The sequence below is a fragment of the Pongo abelii genome, chromosome 11 (assembly GCF_028885655.2).
Source record: "Pongo abelii isolate AG06213 chromosome 11, NHGRI_mPonAbe1-v2.0_pri, whole genome shotgun sequence".
Taxonomy (NCBI): Eukaryota; Metazoa; Chordata; class Mammalia; order Primates; family Hominidae; genus Pongo; species Pongo abelii.
The window spans coordinates 50213795-50231641 of NC_071996.2; the positions used below are offsets into that span (position 1 = coordinate 50213795).

At 36.4% G+C, this 17847-nt stretch overlaps 1 pseudogene; it reads left to right on the forward strand.

Moving 5' to 3' along the window:
- Window positions 1-1060, forward strand: part of LOC129057820 (large ribosomal subunit protein uL24-like) — a 31753-nt pseudogene extending 30693 nt beyond the window's left edge.
- Window positions 1061-17847: the final 16787 nt, after the last annotated feature.

The following is a 17847-nucleotide window of genomic DNA, read 5'->3' on the forward strand; positions in this document are numbered from 1 at the left end:
TGTTTAGAGACAGGGAGGAGAGAACATGGTGTGGGGTTACACAAGGTTGCTGTGAGGAAATAAGGGTTTAAAGGAACTCTGAATCCAGACAGTCAAGAACACAAGGGGAAAAAAAAAAAAGAACATGCTCAGAAGGTGCTGAGCTCAGGCGATCTCTGGATATTTTTACATTTCCAAAATAAAGGAAAGAAGGCTGATCATGAGATATCTGTGGTTTCAATCCCAATGGCTCTGGATAGGCTGGACACTCAGATGACTACAAGGATTGCTGTTTTAATCTGAAGCTCATCCAGGCAGAAAAAGACCCTGAATCTATAAGACATAGTTTTTTTAAGAAAGGTTTATTTGCCCTTGCTTGAGAATGGAAGTAGAGTGAACTAGAAAGGAAAGTGATGTCACAGGTTAGGATTCAAGGGAAGAGCAGCAAAAGAGAGAATTGAGATTGCTTAAGAGAGATGGTTTATGGCTTTCAGGCTGTACTGAGCTAATGAAGCAACATACAGCAGTAACTCACCTCATCTAGCTATAGCTTGTCCCTGAGATTGCCCGAGAAGATAGTAATATAGTTGTGGGATTGATCAGATTGTGTGTACTATATTTGATGAATGTAATGGAAAAGGTGTGCTCCAGATAGGAAAAGGACTATCAGTCTGTAGAGAGGTATTTGGAAAAGAGATCCCTCCTGGCTTGAATCTTTAAATGGTTGAAAGGTAAGCTTTTGCTCAAGATGAAGGTCAGAGAAAACCCAAGTGAAGTTGCTTTCTGTTTGGGACTTGAGTGTGGTGTTTCATCAAGTATTTAGAACCTAATTGCAAAAGCATAAATAAATTTCCCAAGCCCCTTATTCTCTTTATAAATAGCACCTTCTCACTTATATGCTATTCTTCATTTGCCTGAAAAACAAAATAAGGCTTTCTAGTATCTGTATCTATCTACAGATACTCAGCAGCTTTGTGGGTCCTGCTTTATTATTCTCGTTTGTGATTTCAGAATTTATCTTGAGAATATGCTTATGAAACTCGCCAAAGATGCAAAGTTAGTTGGAATGCCCATTACTTAAGAAAACATGATTAAATTCTAAGTCATCTTCACAAATCTGATTACCTTTAATAGGGGCAAAAGCAGATTAAATCACTTAAAAGAAATAGATGTTATAAATTTATATAAGAAGGCAGAATATTATCTAGTGTCATGACGTATCAGAAACAAACAAACAAACAGAAACCTCTACATTGATCACTGACCAGGTCTTAATCAGGGTACTGTTTTTTTAGGAGAAAGCCTTGTAATGCAGATGAAATGACAAGGCAAGGATCTCTTCTGAAAGGGAGAAATTCAACCAATATGTCAAGGTTTACTAAATGACAGAAGGAAAGCTTAAATGAAGTAGAGAAAAGATCACTAAGGTAAGAAAAGAATCTAATAATCTTCAAACATCTAGAAAGGAATCATAGAATTGTGATCAATCACTCTACATTTGAATAGAAGGCAGGGAAAGAGCAAGTTGTAAAAATACTTATTATTATCATGGAATGACTTCCTTATAAAAAGTATGTAAGATTATAATGAGTAAGCATTAAGAAATCTCATCAAAAGACATGCTTAAGTTGGGATTGGGCATGGTGGCTCACGCCTGTAATCATAACACTTTAGGAGGCTGAGGTAGGAGCATTGCTTGAGGCCAGAAGTTTGAGACCAGCCTGGGAAACACAGCAAGACTCCATCTCTACCAAAAAAAAAAAAAAAAAAAAAAAAATAGCTGGGCAGTGGCATGCACCTGTAGTCCCAGCATCTCAAAAGGTGGAGGCAGGAGGATTGTTTGAGCCCAGGAGTTTGAGGTTGCAGTAAGCTATTATCACACTACTTGCACTCCAGCCTAGTAACAGAGTATAACGCTGTCTCATAAAGAAAAAAAAAAGATATGTTTAATTTGGATGACGAATACTCTTCTGTCTCACAGAGAGCATTAAAAGATGAAATTCAAAATTCTTTCTATCCCTGAAATCCTAAGATTACCTGTAGAATCAAGAATTAATATTGTTCTTTATGAATGACCTAACAGAGATTCTGAAACTTTGGATACCTATCTAATTTTGATAAATTGGTGACTAGTAATATCCTAAAGAAACTGACATGGCAGTAAGTGTGGTAGAAAAGCATAATAATCCTAGAGTAAGACAATCCTGACTCTCTCCTCACAAATCTTATGACTGTCTACATCTGAATCTCCACATTTGGAAATTACTACATTTGAAATCCAATTTCATGAGTTGTACAAATGATAAAATAATATATGTGAAAGTTTAAAAACTATAAAGCATTGTAGGCATATAAGTTTTTGTTAATAGTAGTAATACTATTAGAAATAAATCATTCCTATTTCTCAGTGACACATGCATGAATCTCTCTACTGTGAGTATAAAACCTTTCTCTCCTTGCACGAAACTATGCAAGGGAATTTATCCAAGAATTAAAGAAGGGCCTCAAGGTTAATCATTTACTTTTATTTGTTTTTAAAGTTGTTTTTACAAGAGTATACATTCATATAACAAAGTACACAAAGTGTATTGCTCAAATAATTTTAATAAATGAATACACCTGTGCATCCACCATTCAGGTCAAAATATAGAACATTACCAACATCCTAGAATGTTCTCTTACGTTAATACGTCCTCCTCAAAGATAACCACTGTTCTGACTTTCATTTTAACTATCTTAGAAGTTCACATAAATAAAATCATAGTGTGCACTCTTTTGTGTCTGGCTTCTTTGGCTCAACATATTTCTATGAGATTCAACTATGCTGTTGCATGAAGCAGTTGTTCATTCTTTTTATTACTATAGGCTATTTCAATTTAAGAAAACACCAAAATAGAAGCACTTGTGGAATGACAAAGTAAGGACCTCTGAAAATGTCTACCTCTATAAAAGCAAAAGAACACTAGTAAAAATGGTCAAAACTAACTTTTTCAAAAGTCTGGAAACAAAAAATTTACACCAATCTGAGCAGCATTAATTAAAAACACAACTGGATTTTGGTAAAAACAGTGAGTTTTGTGGCATTTTAACTTGACTTTTTACCATAGTCCTCTTCCCACCCAGATCCAGGGTAGCTTTGAAAATCAGCAGACTTGCGTCATGTTTTGTAAAAACCACCCTAGCAGTCACTGAAATGGGAAAAAGGGTTTCGGGTTCCCAAATACTCCTCAGTGAATTGTCAGTATTCGATCTATCTGGCAGCTCCCTGGGAAAGCTCTTTTCACAAAACTTGTTGTTTTTACCTGACTCAAGAGTTCAGTCAGCGAGGAGAGCTCTATCCCCAAGACAATTTTCAGAAGGATTCAGTGACAATTGTTTGACATTATAGCTGCCTAGGCATTTTAGCCAAATAAGAGGCTTGCCAAAAAACTTTAAATGGAAATTCTGGAAAATGAGTGCATAGTGGATTTTAAAAAAACTCCAACACATTCCTTGAAACGCAGAAGGCCACATGCATGCCCCAGAAAGACCTGGAAAAGCCCTATTCTTTTATCTCTAGCACAATTTGAGGCTCTGTGCAAGTAGGAAGTGAAGGCTAAGGCAGGCTTATAAGATACCTGAACACTGAAGGCATGTTCCAACACAAACACACATAGCGCCTCTGGGCAAAATCTGGGAGACTTATTATTTCAAGGCATTTAAGAAAATCTTCCTCCAATCATTAGCTGACCACTAAGCTAACCAAGCAGAGACTTCAGTGGCTACATGCAACAAAAAGTACAAATTTTACAGAATTAGTCCAGGAAAATCACCAAACAAAAAAGAACAACAACAAACAGTAACAACATTAAATGCTGGAGGGAGGAATTCTGATTTCTGACGTTACCACATTATATTATATAAATAGTCCAGTTTTCAAAAACAAAAACATATAAGACATGCAAAGACACAGGAAAGTATGTCCCACACACAGTGGGGAAAAAAGTAATTAATAGAAACTGCCCCTGAAGTATCCCAGGTGTTGAGCTTTCTAGGCAAAACATTTAAATCAGCCACTAGAAATATTTTCAAAAAGTTAAAGGAAATATGGCTAATGAATTAAAGGAAAGTGTAAGAAAGGTATCTTATTAAATAGAGAATATAAAAAAATATATAGAAGTTACTTTTTTAAAAAAAGAATCAAAGAGAAAATTTGTAAGAACTAAACTGAAAAATCTGTAATAACTAAATGAAATAACTAAAATGTACAATTTACAGAAGAGTTCAAGACCAGATTTGAGCTGGCAGAGGAAGAATCAGCAAAATTAAAGAAAGGACAATTAAAGTTGTCAGTTCAGAGAAATACAATTTTTTATGAAGAAAAATGAACAGAGCCTGTGGAACACACTGAAGAGTACCAAAATGTGCCTAATGGAAACTGCAGAAGGAAGAGAGAGAGAGAAAGAAACAAAGATTATTTGAAGAAACAATGGCCAAATACTTCCCACATTTGAAGAAAAACTTTAATCTATAGATCTAGGAAGCTCAACAAACCCAAATGTAATCAACATGAAGAGATGTATCGCTACATAAATAATAGTCAAACTGCCAAAAAACAAAGAATAGAAATGTAATTTTGTTCATAACACTTTTCTTCTCCTGAATGATTTAAAAGGTAGCTGTATAAAATGATTATAGAACTCTTTTGATGGGTTTTGATGTATAAAAGTATAATTGGTATGATAAACACAAATAGCACAAAAGAATGGGGACGGAAGGAGCTACAGTAGAGCAAAGTTTTGGTACATTCTTAAAATTAACTTAGTATTAATTTAATGCAGATCGTTTTAACACATCAAATGCAATCTCCATGGCAACCACTACGAAATTAACTCAAAATAATAGAAGAAACAATAAAGGAATTAAAATGTTACACTAGAAAGTAATACAAAAGCAGGCAGTGACTGAGAAACAAAAACACATAAGACATATAGAATACAAATAGCAAAATGGCAGGTGTAAATTCTACCTTATCAGTAATTACATTAAGCGTGGATGGATTAAGCACTTGAATCAAAATACAAAGACCGGCAAAACAGATTTTTAAAAATATGACCCCACTATTGAATCTAAAGTCTTTAAAAGACATACTTTAGATTCAAAGAGCAAAGAGATTGAAATTAAAATAACGGTAAAAATCTCTGGGGTTGTAACCAAAGAGACTTAGTACTCAAACGAGACTTTGATTGGCTATATTAATATCAGAAAAATAGAAGCGAAGATTTAAAAAATGACTATTAGAGACAAAAAGAACATTTTATAACAATAATTGGGCCAATCCATCAAGATGGCTAAACAATTATAAACATATATGCACCTAGCAGCATAGCTCCAAAGACATGAAGTAAAAGGTTATAGAATTGAATAAAGAAATAGACAGTTCAAAAACAATAGTTGGAAATGTCAATATTTCACTTTAAATAATGGATATAAGAAAACAAGAGAAGACTAACAAGAAAATAGAAGCCTAGAACAATATAAGCCAACTAGACCTAACAGGCTTCTGTAGAACACTCTCTAGTAATAGCAGAATTCACATTTTTCTCAACTGAACATGGAATAATTTTCCAAGACAGACTGTGTGTTAGGCCATAAAACAAGCCTCAATACATTTTAAAATACTGAAATCATACAAAGTATGTTCTCCAAACATAATACAATGAAATTTAAAATTAATAGAAACAATTAAAGAAATATACCAAAAATGTAAGCCATGAAGTAAAAACAGTGCTCAGAGAGAAATGTATAACTATAATTATCTATATTTAAAAAGACCTCAAATTAGTAATCTAAACTTCCATGTTAAGAAAATAGCAAAAGAACAGCAAGTTAAATCTGAAACAAGCAGAAAGAAATTAAGAAATATTAGCAGAGGGAACAAATAAAATAGATAACAGAAAAATAGAGAAAAAACAAAACCAAAAGTTGGTTCTTTGAAAATATCAACACAATTGGTAATCCTTTAGCTATACTGACCCTCTCTGCCCCCCACCAAAAAACACTGGAAATAGAAGGCTCAAATTACAAAAATCATAAAGGAAAAATGGACCATTACTACAATCTTACAGAAATATAAAAGATTATAAAAATACATTATAAACACTGTATGGCAACAAATTAAATAAACAAGATGAAATGAACAAATTGCTAGAAAGACAAACTATTAAAACTAACTCAAGGAGAAATAGAAAATCTGAATAGACCTATAAAAAGGAAGGAGCTTCAATTTATCATCACATACGTTGCAAAAGGAGAAGTTCAGGCCCATGTGATTTCACTGGTGAAAATTACCAAATGTTTAGAAAAAAAATACCAATCTCTACAAGCTCTTGAAAAAGTTAAAAAAAAAAAAAAAGGAAGTCTTCTCAAGTAATTCTATGAGGCCAGTATGAACCTGATACCAAACCAGACATCACAAGAAAAGAAAACCGCCTGTAATCCCAGCACTTTGGGAGGCCGAGGCGGGCGGATCACGAGGTCAGGAGATCGAGACCATCCTGGCTAACACGGTGAAACCCCGTCTCTACTAAAAATACAAAAAATTAGCCGGGCGAGGTGGCGGGCGCCTGTAGTCCCAGCTACTCGGGAGGCTGAGGCAGGAGAATGGCGTGAACCCCGGGGGTCGGAGCCTGCAGTGAGCAGAGATCACGCCACCGCACTCCAGCCTGGGCAACAGCGAGACTCCGTCTCAAAAAAAAAAAAAAAAAAAAAAAAAAAAAGAAAACCACAGGCCAATATTCCTTAAAAATATAGATGCAAAAAGTTCTCAACAAAATATTAGGAAAGCAAGTCCAGTTACATATAAAAATGATTATATGCCATGACAAAATGAGATTTAACTCAGGAATGCAAAGTTTGCTTAACATTCAAAAGTCAATCAATGTGTTACATCCTATTAATAGAATAAAGAACAAAAATCACATGACCATCTTAATAGATGCAATAAAAAAGCATTTGATAAGATGCAACACTCCTCTGTTAAAAAACACTCAAAAGCTAGGCACAGATTTCCCAAACCTGATTTAGAGTATCTACAAAATGTACAGCTACCACCATTCATAAAGGTGAAAGACTAAATGCTTCCCCACAAAGGTCAGGAATGAGACAAAGATGCCCTCTCTTGCCACTTCTATTCAATATTGTATTGAAAGTTCTAGCCACAGCAATTAGAGAAGAAAAGAAGTAATAAAAGACATTCACTTTGCTAAGGAAGAAGTAAAACTATTCATAGTTGCCAATGGCATGATATTATTATTTACATAGAATATCCTAAGGAATGTGAATGTGCACTAATACATATATTTAGTGTACGTAAAATTACATGATACAAGATTAATAAATAAAATCAATTGTATTTTTATACACTAGCAATGAAATTTCTAAAAATGAATTCAAAAAGACAATTCTATTTACAGTAGCATAAAAAGAATAAGTACTTAGAAATAAATTTAATGAAAGAATGGCAGTGCTAAAAACTACAAAACATTGTCTAAAGAAATGAAAGAGGTTGGGCACGGTGGCTCATGCCTGTAATCCCAGCATTTTGGGAGGCCAAGGCAGGTGGATCACCTGAAGTCAGGAGTTCAAGACCAGCCTGACCAACATGGTGAAACCCTGTCTCTACTAAAAACACAAAAATTAGCCAGGCATGGTGGCACACACGTGTAATCCCAGCTACTCGGGAGGCTGCGGCAGGAGAATCGCTTGAACCTAGGAGGTGGAGGCTGCAGTGAGCCGAGATTGCACCACTGCACTCCAGCCTGGGTGACAGAGTGAGACTCTGTCTCAAAAAAAAAAAGGAAAGAAAACCTAAATAAATGGAAAGACATGTAATGCTCATTGACTGGAAGACTTAATATGGTTAAAATGCCAGGCACAGTGGCTCATGCCTGTAATCCCAGCACTTTGGGAGGCCAAGGTGGGCGGATCAGCTGAGGTCAGGAGTTCGAGAACAGACTGACCAAAATGGTGAAACCCCGTCTCTACTAAAAATACAAAAATTAGCTGGGTGTGGTGGTGCACCCCTGTAATCCCAGCTACTAGGGAGACTGAGGCACAAGAATCACTTGGACCCAGGAGGCGGAGGTTGCAGTGAGCTGAGATGGTGCCACTGCACTCCAGCCTGGGCGACAGAGTGAGACTCTGTTTCAAAAAAAAAAAAGTTAAAATCGCAGTATTACCAAATTGATTCACAGATTGAACATAATTTTTATCCAAACCCCAGCTAGCTTTTCTGCAGAAATTAATAACTTGATCTTAAAACTCACAAGGAGGCCGGGTGTGATGGCTCATGTCTGTAACAGCACTTTGGGACGCCAAGGCAGGTGGATCACCTGAGGTGAGGAGTTCAAGACTAGCCTGGCCAATTTGGTGAAACCCTGTCTCTACTAAAAACACAAAAATTAGCCAGGTGTGGTGGTGCGCACCTCTAATTCCAGCTACTCGGGAGGCTGAGGCAGGAGAATAGCTTGAACTCGGAAGGCAGAGGCTGCAGTTAGCCAAGATCACGCCACTGCACTCCAGCCTGGAGGACACAGCAAGACTGTCTCAAAAACAACAACAACAACAACAAAACTCACAAGAAAATGCAAAGGACTCCAAATTGCCAAAATGATCTTAAAAAACAGGAACCTACTTGGAGGCTAACACTTCCTGATTTGAAAACTTACTACAAAGCTACAGTGACAAAAATAGTGTAGTATAGGCATAGAGTTATTGGGAATCCAGAAATAAACCCTTACACTATCTTCAATTGATTTTAACAAGCTTGCCAAGACAACTCAATAAGGAAAGCTCAATCTTTTCAACAGTTTTGAGACCACATGCAAAAGTATGAAGTTGGACCCCCACCTCATCCTGAGAGGTGACAGCGGGCTCGCTCTTGGCGCCTCCTCGGCCTGGGCGCCCACTCTGGCCGCGCTTGAGGAGCCCTTCAGCCCGCTGCTGCACTGTGGGAGCCCCTTCCTGTGATGGCCGAGGCCGGAGCCGGCTCCCTCAGCCTGCAAGGATGTGTGGAGGGAGAGGCACGGGGGGGAACCGGGGCTAAGCGCGGCGCTTGCGGTCCAGCCAGAGTTCGGGGTGGAGCGTGGGCTTGGCAGGCCCGCACTTGGAGCGGCCGGCCGGCCCCGCAAGCCCCGGCAGTGAAGGGCTTAGCACCTGGGCCAGTAGCGCGGAGGGTGCGCCGGGTCCCCCAGCAGTACCGGCCCACCTGGCGCTGGGCTCGATTTCTCGCTGGGCCTTAGCTGCCTCCCTGTGGGGTAGGGCTCGGGACCTGCAGCCCGCCATGCCTGAGCCTCTCCCCGCTTCCCTGGGCTCCTGCGCGGCCTGAGCCTCCCTGAGGAGCACCGCCCCCTGCTCCACGGCGCCCGGTCCCATCCACAGCCCAAGGGCTGAGGAGTGCGGGCGCACCACGCTGGATTGGCAGGCAGCTCCACCTGCGGCCGCAGTGCAGGATCAACTGGGTGAAGCCAGCTGGGCTCCTGAGTCTACCGGGGACTTGGAGAAACTTATACACCAATCAGCACTCTGTATCTAGCTCAAGGTTTGTGACCACACCAGTCAGCACCCTGTGTCTAGCTCAAGGTTTGTGGATGCACCAATTGGCACTCTGTATCTAGCTAATCTGGCAGGGACTTGGAGAATCTTTATGTCTAGCTAAGGGATTGTGAATACACCCATCGGCACTCTGTATCTAGCTCAAGGTTTGTAAATGCACCAATCAGCACTCTGTATCTAGCTCAGGGTTTGTAAATACACCAATCAGCACTCTGTATCTAGCAAATCTAGTGGGGAGGTGGAGAACTTTTGTGTCTAGCCCAGGGATTGTAAACGCACCAATCAGCACCCTGTCAAAATGAACCAATCAGCTCTCTGTAAAGCAGACCAATCAGCTCTCTGTAAAATGGACCAATCAGCAGGATGTGGGTGGGACCAGATAAGACAATAAAAGCAGGCTGCCCCCAGCCACCAGTGGTAACCTGCGGGTGCCCTTCCACGTTGTGGTAGCTTTGTTCTTTCGCTGTTTGCGATAAATTTTGCTGTTGCTTACTCTTTGGGTCCACACTGCCTTTATGAGCTGTAATACTCATCACGAAGGTCTGCAGCTTCACTCCTGAGCCAGGTAGACCACAAACCCACCAGAAGGAAGAAACTCTGAACACATCCGAACATCAGAAGGAACAGACTCCTGATGTGCGGCCTTTAAGAACTGTAACACTCACAGTGAGGGTCCGCGGCTTCATTCTTGAAGTCAGTGAGACAAGAACCCACCAATTCCAGACACAATATGGTACAGAACAATTAATTCAAAATGCAGCAGACACCTAAATGTAACATGTAAAATTATAAAACTCTTAGTAGAAAACACTGAGTTAGAAAAAAATTAACAAAATGAATTTTATGAAAATTAAGACCCTAGCTGGGCGCAGTGGCTCATGCGTGTAATCCCAAGCCTTTGGGAGGCCGAGGCAGGCAGATCACTTGAGGTCAGGAGTTTGAGACCAGCCTGGCCAACATGGTGAACCCCGTCTGTACCAAAAATACAAAAACTAGCTGGGAGTGGTGGCACACACCTGCGATCCCACCCGAGGTCCTGAGGCAGGAGAATCACTCAAACTCGAGAGGCAGGATCACCTGAACAGTGAGCCAAGATTGTGCCAATGCACTCCAGTCTCAGTGACGGAGCAAGACTCTGTCTCAAAAAAAAAAAAAATTAAAATCCTAAGCACTTCAAAGGAACTCCACCAAGAAACTGAAAGTGACAGCCTACCGAATGTGAGAAAATATTTTTAAATCATATATATAAGGGATTACAACTCTTTTTTTTTTTTTTGAGACGGAGTCTCGCTCTGTCGCGCAGGCTGGAGTGCAATGGCACGATTTCGGCTCACTGCAAGCTCCACCTCCTGGGTTCACGCCATTCTCCTGCCTCAGCCTCCTGAGTAGCTGGGACTACAGGTGCACGCCACCACGCCCGGCTAATTTTTTGTATTTTTAGTAGAAACGGGGTTTCACCGTGTTAGCCAGGATGGTCTCTATCTCCTGACCTCGTGATCTGTCCGCCTCGGCCTCCCAAAGTGCTGGGATTACAGGCGTGAGCCATCGCGCCTGGCTTATTACAATGCTTATAACTCAATAATAGAAGGACAAATAACCCGATTTAAAAATAGGGAAATTATTTGAAAAGACATTTTCCGAAGAAGATATTCAAATGGCCAATAAGTACAAGAAAAGATGCTAGACATCATTAATCATTAGGGAAATGCAAATCAAAACCACAATGAACTATCACTCCACACCAACTAGGATGGCTAAAATAAAAAAAAAAGATAGAAAATAACAAGTGTTGTTAAGGAGGTGGAAAAATTGGAACCCTCATATGCTGCTGATAGGATTGTAAAATGATGCAGTCCCTTTGGAAAATATCTTGGCAGTTCCTCAAAATGGTAACCATAGTTACCAAATGACTCAGCAATCCTACTCTTAGGGTCATACCCAAGAGAAATGAAAATAAATACACAAAAACTTGAACATATATGTTCATAGTAGCATTATTCCTAATAGCCAAAATGTGGAAACAACCCAAATATCCATCATCTGATGAACAGACAAATAATATGTATACTATACATACAGTGGAATATTCTTCAGCATTAAAAAAATTAATTACTGATATATGCTACTTCCTGGATGAACCTTGAAAGCATTATGATACATAAAAATAGCCAGTCAAAGAACACCACATATTATTTGATTCTTTATATATGAACTGTCCAGAATAGGCAAATCCATAGGGACACATAAATTAATGGTTGCCAAGGGATGTAGGGGAAGTTAGGAGTGACTGCTAATGAGCATAGTGCTTCTTTTTGTGGTAATGAAAATGTTATAAAATTAGATAATACTGAAAACTCCACGACTCTGAACAAACTAAAAACCACTGAATTGAACACTACAAAGGTGAATTTTATGGGATGTAAATTATATCTAAATAAAGTTGTTTTATAATCACATACATAAAGCTGTTAGATACGTATCATTGTATTTATTCATCCTACTGTTTATGGTTGTTTTTAGAATTTGGGTATTATAGATAAACCTTTATGGACACTTTTGTACTTGTCATGGACATATGTACCCACTTATCTTGGATATAGAACTAAAATTGTATTTGCTGGGTCATAAGTTAAGCAACTATAGTAGACATGTTAGTAGAAAGTGAAGCAGCTTTCAAAAATACATGTATCAATTTATGTTTTTGCGAGCAACATGTGAGAATTTCAATTGATCTACCTTCTTGCCAACAATGGAATGGTCATTATGATAAAATTTTTAGCTATTCTGGTGGATGTGCATTAATGTCTCATTGTGGTTTCAGGGAGCATTTTCACTCCTTACTAATGATATTACTTTTTCATATGTTTATGAGATATTTGCCTATCTTCTTTTGTGAATTGCTGGTTCAAGAAATTTGCCTGTTTTAAAAAATTCGTCTGAGGAATTCTTTATATACTCTCTTTAAACAGTGTCTTTGATCACAGAAGTTTTTCATTTTGTTACAGTTCAAGCTTTCATCATTTTTTATGTTTAGGTGGTTTTGTGTTTTGTTTTGATTATCTTTAAGAAATCTTCACCAACCCTAAGCTCATGAATATATTTGCCTGTGCTATCTTCTAGAAGATTTGTTACTAAATACTTCTCATGGAGATCTATGATATATCAGAAATAGAATATCATTTTTATGTATGATGTGAGGTCGGGGACAAGTCTCATTTTTATCTATAAGACTGTCCAGTTTATTCAACTATTTATACAACATACCAGCATTTCCTCACTACATTGCAATGGCACTTTTATCATAAAACAGGTGACTGTACACATGTGGATATGTTTTTGGACTGTCTGATTTGTTCCTTCAGGTTTTTTTTTTTTATTCTTGAGCCATTACCACACTGTTTTAATTACTGTAGCTTTACGATAAGTCTTAACATCTGGATGTGAGCCCTCTTTGCTGTTTAAGATTTTTTTGAGCATTTCAGACTGTAATTTGTGATTTCATATTTTAAAATTAGCTTGCCTATTTTTATCAATTTATCTAAATTCTAGCATCACTGTATCCAATTGCCACCAAACTAAAAACAAAAGCACAACCTGTTATGCTTTTCATTAGCAATGCATTGAATCTAGAGATGAATGAAAGGGAATTGAAATCTTTATAACATTATCTATTTCATGAACATGGTATGCCTTTATTTATGTAGATCCTCTCTCATTTCATTCAGTAATATTTTGTAGCTTTCTGTGTAGAGGTATTTTATATCTTTTATTAGTTTTACTCCTAGGTAACATATTTTTAGATGCTTCTGAAATTGGTGTTCTTTAAGCTTTCATTTTCTAATTGTTGCTAAATGTTGATATACAATTGCAAATTGACTTTTTATCAAGAGACTGCTAAATTCACTTTGTAATTCTAGCAGTTTATCTGTGGATTCTTTTGAATTTCCTACATGTTACAATTATGACATTTGTAAATAGAACAGTCTTATTTCTTCCTTTCTAATCCTTATTTATTATAATACTAACACATCCAGCATAGTGTTGAATAAAAGCAATGATAGCAGGCATAATACTTCCTTCCCAATTTAAGGGTGAAAACTCTCAATATATCATCATTAAGTCTGATGTTAGCTATAGTTTTATTTTGTTTTTATTTGTTTGTTTGTTTTGCAGATAGTGTTTATCAGATGAAGAAAATTCCCTTCTAGTCCTAGTTTGTTAAGAATTATATTTTTAAGTTACAATCAGGTGCTGAATTGCATTTAAAATTTTTCTGGATCTATTGAAACATATCTATTGAAATCAAGAGGCTTTTCTTGTTTATTATGTTAATACTGTTAATTACATTTTTTTGATGTGAAATTAGCCATTTATTTTTAGAATAAACACAATTTGATCGTGACATATTGCTTTATTAATATATCACTGGATTTTATTTGCAAATTTTTCTATAGGATTTTTCTGTCTCTTCATGAAAGTTATTTTCCTGTGATTTTTCTTTCTTGTAATGTCTTTGTTAGATTTTGGTATCAAGGTTAAATTCTCTGTAATAATAGCGTTATTTTCTCCTGTACTATTTGGAAGAATTCACAGGTGAAATCATGTACACCTGGAGTGTGTGTGTGTGTGTGTGTGTGTGTGTATGTGTGAGAGAGAAACAGACTGTGAACAGTTTCTTATTAAATGTTTTAATTTATTTAATAGATATAGGATAATTTAGATTGTCTAGTCATCCTGTGTCCATTTTTCTAAGTTTTCTTTTTTAAGGAATTTTGCAATTTCATCAAAATATTCAAGTTTATTAGCAGTACATGTGACAATATTCTCTAGCCTTTAAAATATTTATAGGGTGATGTCACCTTTTAATTTCTAATACTGATAATATTAACTTTTTCTTGATTAGAGTTGCTAGGGCATTGCCAATTTTATTAATCATTTCAAACAACCAAGTTTTAAATACTTTCTCTATTTTATATTTTATTGATTCCTGTTTTTAACTTTATCATTTACTTCCTTTTGTTTTCTTGCATTTACTTTGCTGTTCCTTTTTTAGAATCTCAAAATGGAATCTGAGCATTGATTTTCAGCATTTATTCTTTACTAAATGCACTTATGACTATACATTTCCTGCTATGCATTTTAGCTGCAAGCATTAGTTTTTGTATACACATTTTTGCTAACATAACTCAAATATTTTCTAATTTCCATTGCAATCTCCACTTTGGTCCATAAGTAATTTAAAAATATATTGAAAATTTCCTAACATTGAGGATTTTTGCTTCCTTTTCTGTTAATAGTTTAATAGTTTTTAGCTTCAATCTATTGAGGTCCGAGAATATACTCTGTATAATTTAAGTGATTTGAAATCTACTGTTAGTTGCTCCAACTATACATAGTTGTTTTGAGCAATGTTCCATGGGAATTAGAAAAATGTTTACATTCTGCAGTTGTTAGGTATAGTGTTCTTCACCATCAATTACTAAAATAGGTGTTAAAAAGATCTTCAACTATGGTTCTCTAATTTGTCTATTCTATATTTTATTTCTGTAATATCTTTCTTCCTGTATTTTAAGGCTATATTATTACCCTTAAATTTAAATTTAAAATTCTATTGACCCCTTTATCATTATGAAACTATTATTTTCTCTACTAATAACTTTTGCTTTAGAATCTGCCTGATATGAGTACAGCTGCACCATTTTCTTTTGGTTATATTTTTATGTTATGTCTTTCATACTATTACTTTCAACCTTCAAGAGTCCTTATATTTAAAATGTATATCTTATAAGCAGCATATTGTTGGGTATTATTTTTATTATTTACTCTGATCATCTTTGTCATTTAATTGGAGTGTTAATACCACTAGTTTAATGCAAGTATTGACATATTTGGATTTATATTACCATCTTACTATTTTCTCTATTTTACTGTTTTCTGTTTTTCTTTCTATCAGGTTAATCAAATGTTTATTATTCCACTTACTCTACTAGATTGTTAGTTATATATTTATTATTTTATTTGTTACCCTAAAATAATAGATTCAAATATTAATCCTTGCTTATTACAGACTACCTTAAGTTAGTACATTTGTTACTCCTTGAATAGTGCAAGGACCTTACAACACTCTAACTTCATCTATTCCTTATTATGAATGGAATGTCCATAATGAAATTTGTGTATTGAATCCCTAATCCCTAGCATAATAGTATTTGGAGGGGGGTGCTTCGGGATGAGCCCTATGATAGAATTAGTGCCCCAATAAGAAGATAAAGAGATCAGAGTCCTTGCTCACTTGCGCACTCATGCATTCTCTCTCTCTCTCTCTCTCTCTCTCTCTCTTCCCATGCAAAGACAAAGCCAGAAGGTGGCTGGCTGGCTGCAAGCCAGGAAGAGGGCCCTCACCAGGAACTGAATCTTTTGGCACCTTGATCTTGGACTTCCCAGCCTCCAGAACTTCGAGAAATAAATGCTTGTCATTTAAACCACACAATCTATGATATTTTGTAATAGCAGCCTGAACTGACTAAAATACTGTATTTTTACTTTTTGTGCAATTGCTGTCATGTATTTTAATCTTACATCTGTTTTTAAAACCTGTAATACATTGCTGCTATTGTTTATATTTAGATTTACTCATATATTTACCCTTCCCTGTGTTATTAATTTTTCTGCAGTTCCATGTTTAAATATGAAAAATTAAGCTTAGGTCTAGAAACTAGAAAAAAAAGGAAACAAAAATAAAAATGAAAAAAATCCTTACATTCTCTTTTAGTGTGAGTCTACTAGCAACAGACTTGCTCCAATTTTGTTTGTCTGAAAATATACTTATTTAACATTCCTTTTTGATGGATATTTTTATGATTATAGAATTCTTGCTTGGCAATTGTATTCTTTCAGAACTTTGAAGATGTCATTCCATTGTTTCCATAGTTTCCATTGGAAAGTCAGCACTAAGTCTTATTTTTACTCCTTTGAAAGTAATGTGTATTCATTCTCTATTGTCAGTATTTCATTTTTATCATTGTTTTTCAGATATTTGAATACAATGTTCTAGGTGTATTTATAAACAAATTTATCCTGAATTCAGATTGTGGAGCTTCTCAGATTCATGACTAGATTTCTTTCATTAGTTTTGTAAAATTAGTTGCCAACAGCTTTTCAAATGTTGCTTTTATTCAATTAATGTTCTCCTATCCTTCTGGGATTCCAATTACAGATACATCAGAACTTAAATTGTCCTACATATCTCTTATGATCTCTTCTGTATTTTCCATCCTTTTTACTCTCTATACTTAAATCTGAATATTTACTATGTCCTTCCTCTCAATTCATTATTGTTTTTTCTGCTGTGCTTGATCTACTATATACCCATATTTTAATTTATTATAATTCTTCTAATTTTGGTTACAGCATTTCCATTTGGCCCTATGTTTTATGTGGTTGGTAATGTTTCAATGAATGCTGGGCATTGTGAAAAATTGCAAAAACTCTACATTAAGTTATCTTTTTCCAGAAAGAATATAACTTGCTCCATCAGTCATATAATGTATGGACTTATACCAATTTAGTCATGCTGGATTTCAGATTTTAGGGGGCTCATCAACTTCCAGTTTGTCCTAAATCTTAAAGCTTAGCCTTTACTTTGCAAAGAATAGTCTTCTTGAGTTCTCATCTGAAATCCTGACGTATTTTACCTGGGCTCTCCCTCCTTGGTGGTCCCCAAATTCCCATCTCTGGTTCCCAAGGTCTCCAAAATTGGCAAAATCTTGACTAAACTCTTTAACCTCCAGCTTGCTCCTTTACCCTTAATTTCTCTACATTTCACCCTGCATAGTTGAGGAGTCAGCACCTGCCTTGAAGGAATATTGCACAGAATTTTGGACTCCCTTTTGGTTTTCTCAACTCCTGGACCTTAGTTCCTCAAGTCCTAATCGCTTTGGCACCTCAAACTCCAACATCTGTCTCCCTAACCCCGTGAAACTACATAAGCCCAGATTGCTACTTTCTTCTTAGCCTCTATTACTCATGCCATGAATCTGCAAGTACCAAAGTGAAAAGCTTAGGTGAATGTGGGGCTCAATTCAATATACTTCTCTCCTCTCTGGGTTCTTTGTCCCCCCAGTACTGTCTTCCTTAGTTCCTCTCTAGTGGCTTCAAATAGTTGTTGAATAAATTATTTTAAAATAGTTGTTCATAATAGGAGAGTTAATGTAATACAAAGTATTCTATCATAGCCAGAAGCGGAAATAGAATTATTTACTTTTAATTTGCAAT